General features: G+C 42.1%; 1 non-coding gene across 1 annotated transcript; it reads left to right on the forward strand.

The window, feature by feature from the left end:
- Positions 1–4694: 4694 nt before the first annotated feature.
- LOC131238131 (small nucleolar RNA R71) lies at positions 4695–4801 on the forward strand. The gene has a single exon (XR_009167544.1). It is a non-coding gene; the product is annotated as a small nucleolar RNA R71 (small nucleolar RNA).
- Positions 4802–5625: the final 824 nt, after the last annotated feature.

Raw genomic sequence — 5625 nt, forward strand, 5'->3', positions numbered from 1 at the left:
AGGAGCAGTCAATGGCATGGACATGTCCTCTGAATCAAATTTCTCGACAAATGGTTTCAATCGATGTCCATTGACTTTAAACTCCTTGCCATTGTTGGGATCTCTTATCTCAACGGCCCCATGAGGAAAAATAGTAACAATAATGTAAGGGCCGATCCAACGAGATCGAAGCTTACCCGGAAAGAGATGTAATCGAGAATTGTACAAAAGGACCTTCTGACCAGCCGTGAATGATTTTCGCAAAATGTGTTGGTCATGAAATGCTTTCATCTTGTCCTTGTAAACTCTCGAATTATCGTACGCATCATTCCGGATTTCATCAAGTTCATTCAATTAAAGTTTGCATAGCGAGCCAGTGTTGTCCAGATTGAAATTAAGATTTTTGATCGCCCAGTACGCTTTATGTTCCAGCTCCACAGGCAAGTGACAAGCTTTCCCATAGACAAGTCTAAAGGGAGACATTCCAATAGGGGTTTTAAAGGCAGTACGGTATGCCCATAAGGCATCGGTCAATCGAATTGACCAATCCTTACGATCAGGGTTAACCGTTTTCTCTAAAATATGTTTAATTTTCCTATTAGAAATCTCGGCTTGCCCACTTGTCTGTGGGTGGTATGGGGTGCTCACCTTATGAGAGATACCGTATTTCTTCATTAAGTTCTCAAATGGTTTATTACAAAAGTGTGAGCCCCCATCACTAATGATGGCTCGAGGCGTTCCGAATCGAGAAAGGATGTTTTCTTTTAGGAATTTAATGACCGTGCGATGGTCATTAGTTCGACACGGAATTGCTTCGACCCATTTAGTGACATAATCCACGACGAGCAGAATATACAGATTTCCAAACGATTGAGGGAATGGTCCCATGAAATCGATGCCCCAGCAATCAAATGCTTCAATAATAAGGATGGGATTCAAGGGCATCATATTTCGACAGGACAATGCTCCCAATTTTTGACAACGCTCACAAGCTTTGCAAAACTCATGAGTGTCCCTAAACATAGTGGGCCAGTAAAAGCCACACTGCAGAATCTTGGCCGTGGTCTTTTTAACAAAAAAGTGACCACCACAGGCCTGTGAATGACAGAAGGAGATGATGCTCTGATGCTCATCGTCTGGTACACATCTCCTTAAGATTTGGTATGTGCAATATTTGAATAAATAAGGATCATCCCAGAAAAAGTTGCGCACCTCGGTGAAGAATTTCTTCTTATCTTGCGCAGTCCACTGTGTCAGTATGGCACCTGTAGCAAGATAATTAGCAATATTAGCAAACCAAGGTGAATGGGAGACTTTGAACAGTTGTTCATCAGGGAACATGTCATTGATATGAGTCGTCTCATGGGAATCAGACGTATGAAGGCGAGAAAGGTGATCGGCCATAACGTTTTCTACTCCCTTTTTATCTTTAATTTCCAAATCAAATTCTTGGAGTAAAAGGATCCATCGTATCAGGCGGGGCTTAAAATCCTTCTTAGAAAGAAGATACTTCAGTGCCGCATGATCTATATAGATAATGATCTTGGATCCGATCAGGTAGGACCTAAATTTGTCCAAGGCGAACACTACGGCTAAGAGTTCTTTTTCCGTAGTTGAGTAGTTCACTTGGGCTGGATTTAAACTCCTACTCGCGTAATGGATGACGTAGGGTCTCTTATCTTTCCTCTGGCCTAGAACTGCTCCAAGATCACAATCAGAAGCGTCACACATAAGCTCAAAAGGAAGGCTCCAGTCGGGTGGCTGCATGATAGGTGCAGTGGTTAACGTGCCCTTAAGCTTGGTGAAAGCTTCCTGGCATTACTCAGTCCACTCGTACGGAGCATCCTTTTGAAGAAGATTACATAAAGGATGAGAGAGAAGACTAAAGTCCTTTATGAATCGCCTGTAAAATCTTGCGTGTCCTTAGAAGGATCACATGTCTCTGATGTTCTTGGGTGGAGGTAGGTTAGAGATAAGATCGATTTTTGCCTTATCTACCTCGATTCCCTTGGACGAGATGATATGCCCAAGGACAATTCCCTTCCGAACCATGAAATGACACTTCTCCCAATTAAGTACCAAGTTCTTTTCTTCACATCTTTTCAGCAGACATTTAAGACTTTCCAAGCATTTGCTGAAAGATGGACCGTAAACAAAGAAGTCGTCCATGAAGACCTCTAGATATTGCCCAACCATATCAGAAAAGATACTAAGCATACATCGCTGAAAGGTGGCAGGGGCATTACATAGTCCGAATGGCATCCTTCGGTAGGCAAAGGTGCCGTAGGGACATGTAAATGTGGTCTTTTCCTAGTCTTCAGGGGCTATCCTATCTGGTTGTAGCCCGAATACCCGTCAAGGAAACTATAATAGGAATGACCAGCTAACCTTTTAAGGATCTGATCAATGAATGGTAAAGGAAAGTGGTCTTTCCTCGTGACGGTATTCAACTTCCTGTAGTCAATGCACATTCTCCAACCAGTAGTGACTCTAGTTGGCACGAGTTCATTGTTAGCATTGGCTACGATGGTGATTCCGGACTTCTTAGGGACCACTTGAGTTGGACTCACCCATTGACTATCAGATATAGGGTATATGATACCCACGTCCAATAGTTTAAGAACCTCGGCCTTAACCACTTCCTTCATGTTTGGATTTAGTCTACGTTGTGGTTGCCGAGCGGTTTTTGTATTATCCTCAAGATATATGCGGTGAGTACAAATCGAGGGATCGATTCCCTTGAGGTCTGCTATCGTCCATCCCAGGGCTCCTTTATGCTCAATGAGAGTAGATATGAGCATACTCTCCTGTTCTTTCTCCAGGTGGGCAGAGATCACCACCGGGTAAGTCTCATCTTGACCTAAATAGGCATATTTCAAATCAGAGGGCAGAGGTTTTAGGTCAAGCTTCGGTGGCTTGAGGTTAGACGGTAGAGGCATTACATCGGCTTGTGGCAATTCTTCAAATTGTGGCCTCCACTGGTTAACTTCAAGTACCGATGCAGTATCAAGCAAGGCACACGTCTCCCTAATCATGTCATCATCAAAATCATGAGAGTGGGCCAGGCACGTCTCTAAAGAGTCAGAGGATAAGGTTAGAGGTGTCATATCTTCCACTGAAGAGTCAATCATGTTGATGTCGTGGAAATCGTCATCCTCCTCTAAGTTTCTGCCGTTATTGAAAAAGATGTTTGACTCCAATGTCATATTCCCAAAAGACAGTCATGACACCATTCTTGCAATTGATAATTGCATTTGAAGTGGTAAGGAATGGGCGGCCAAGAATGGCGGGGATCTGAGTGCTTATGTTATTGATGGGTTCGGTGTCCAGGATGATAAAATCTACAGGATAGTAAAATCTATCAACTTGGACCAACACATCCTCAATTATCCCTCTTGGTACACGAACAGAGCGATCAGCAAGTTGTAGTGTGGCTAGGGTGGGTTTTAATTCACCCAATCCTAACTGTTTGTATACCGCGTAGGGAATCAGATTGACGCTCGCTCCTAAGTCAAGAAGTGCATGATCAATTCGATGGTCCCCGATTACACATGATATGGTTGGGCTACCGGGATCCTTGAATTTCTGTGGCACGTCTTGCTTTAGGATGACACTCACTTTCTCGGTCAAGAAGATCTTCTTTTGAATACTCTGCCGTCATTTGGTCATGCATAAGTCTTTCAGGAATTTGGCATATGAAGGTATCTGTTTCACGACATCAAGTAGAGGAATGTTGACTTTCACTTGTTCAACACCTCTAGGATATCCTGAGAGTTAGAGAGAGGTTTTGGTGAAACCAACCGTTGGGGGAATGGAGCAACTGGCTTCTCTAAAAGTTTCGGTTCTAATTTTTGTGCGGCATCACTAGATCCATCATTTTTGTCGTCTTCTGGTTTCTGAGGCTTTTCGGGCCTAACCGGAAGAGTTTTATCAATGATCTTTCTACTCCTAAGAGTGGTGATGGATTTAGCCTGCCCCATCTAATTTGAAGAGCTGGGATCATTAATCTCGTACTGCGGTTTAGGATTGGGGAAAGGTTATGTAGGAAGCATCCCCTTTTCTATAACCGTCATACGAGAATCTATCTTTTGCATAAAATTTATAATTCCCCACATTGCTTGAGCCAGCTCTTGTATGGAATTTGAACCGGTTCCTCTTGAGGTTTCACTTGGTTTGGATTTTAATTGAAGAAACCTTGAGGAGTAGCCGTTTGTCCATTCCTCCAACTAAAGTTTGGATGATTTTTCCAACCAGGATTATACGTATTGGAGTTAGGTCCAGTAAAAGGTCTTTGATAGTTGTTTACGGCATTGGCTCGTTCATTCAACACTCCTCGAAAGGCGGGTATTGTAGGACAATTTTCAGTTGTATGAATGTTGCAATCACAGATGCCGCAAACAATTTCATTAACCTTATCCTTCTTTCCTTCCATGGCCTCAACTTTCCTTATGAGCGTAGTCACTTTACACTTGAGATCATCCTCTTCTTTCAAGAGATATAATCCACCTTTCTCCTTTAATTGAGTCGGACTAGACGTGGTGTTCGACTTTGGGTAATAGTCCCATGATTGTGTTTTTTCAACAAGACTATCGAGGTAATCCCATATCTCGTCAACATCTTTATTAATGAACTCTCCATTACACATTGTCTCGACCATTTGGCGCATGGAAGATGTCAGTCCATCATAGAAAAAATTTGTAATGCGCCACGTTTCAAATCCGTGTTGTGGGCATGAACTGACTAATTCTTTGAACCTTTCCCAACATTGGAAGAATGTTTCATCTTCCTTTTGGGCAAAGTTCATGATTGCTTTTCTGAGGGTAATTATTTTATGATGTGGGAAGAATCTTTTTATGAATTCCCTATGCATGTCATTCCATGTGCCAATGGATCTAAGACGCAGTGAATGTAACCACGTCTTAGCTTTCTCTTTTAAGGAAAAAGGAAAGAGTTTCAGCCTGATTGTATCCTCAGATACATTAGGAAAACATAATGTAGCTATAATCTCATCGAACTCTTTCAAATGTAAATATGGACTTTCTGATTCAAGTCCATGAAATTTGGGAAGGAGTTGGATAACTCTTAGCTTGATGTCCATTTGTCCTGTGTTTTCAGGAAAAATCATGCATGAGGGCGTACTCACTCCCGCCGGTTGTAAATAATCTCGTAAAGTACGCGGCGGGGGTGCCTGATGCACCTCGTTCTCATCTTGGGTATCCTCCACCCTGGGTGGAAGTAGAGGAGGTTGTTCTTCAGCCATAACTTCAATTAACTCAGGGAATTTCGAGTGGTGTCTAGTCCTGCGATGGATAGTCAACCCCTCAACCAATCCTCCTTCAGTCAAGAGACGTCGAGTGTTGTCACGGGCCCACTTGGGCATGAAACACTCATATCCCTCAATTAAATTCAAAACCTAATCCTAAGAAAGGGAAAGAAAATCTAGAAAGAAAGAGAGAGTTGGAAAGAAATTACCAAATTGGAGTCCCTAAGTTAAAAACCTGCAAAATAAAACAAAATAAGTTAGATTCTAAAACGAGAAGAACAATCCTTTAAAAGAAAGATAGCAGTAAACTGATTTCTAAAAGAAGGAATTCCTAAAAGAAACTGGACATTCTAAAAGAAGGAATTCCTAAAAGAAAGTGGAAA

The sequence above is a fragment of the Magnolia sinica genome, chromosome 2 (assembly GCF_029962835.1).
Source record: "Magnolia sinica isolate HGM2019 chromosome 2, MsV1, whole genome shotgun sequence".
In the NCBI taxonomy this organism is placed as follows: Eukaryota; Viridiplantae; Streptophyta; class Magnoliopsida; order Magnoliales; family Magnoliaceae; genus Magnolia; species Magnolia sinica.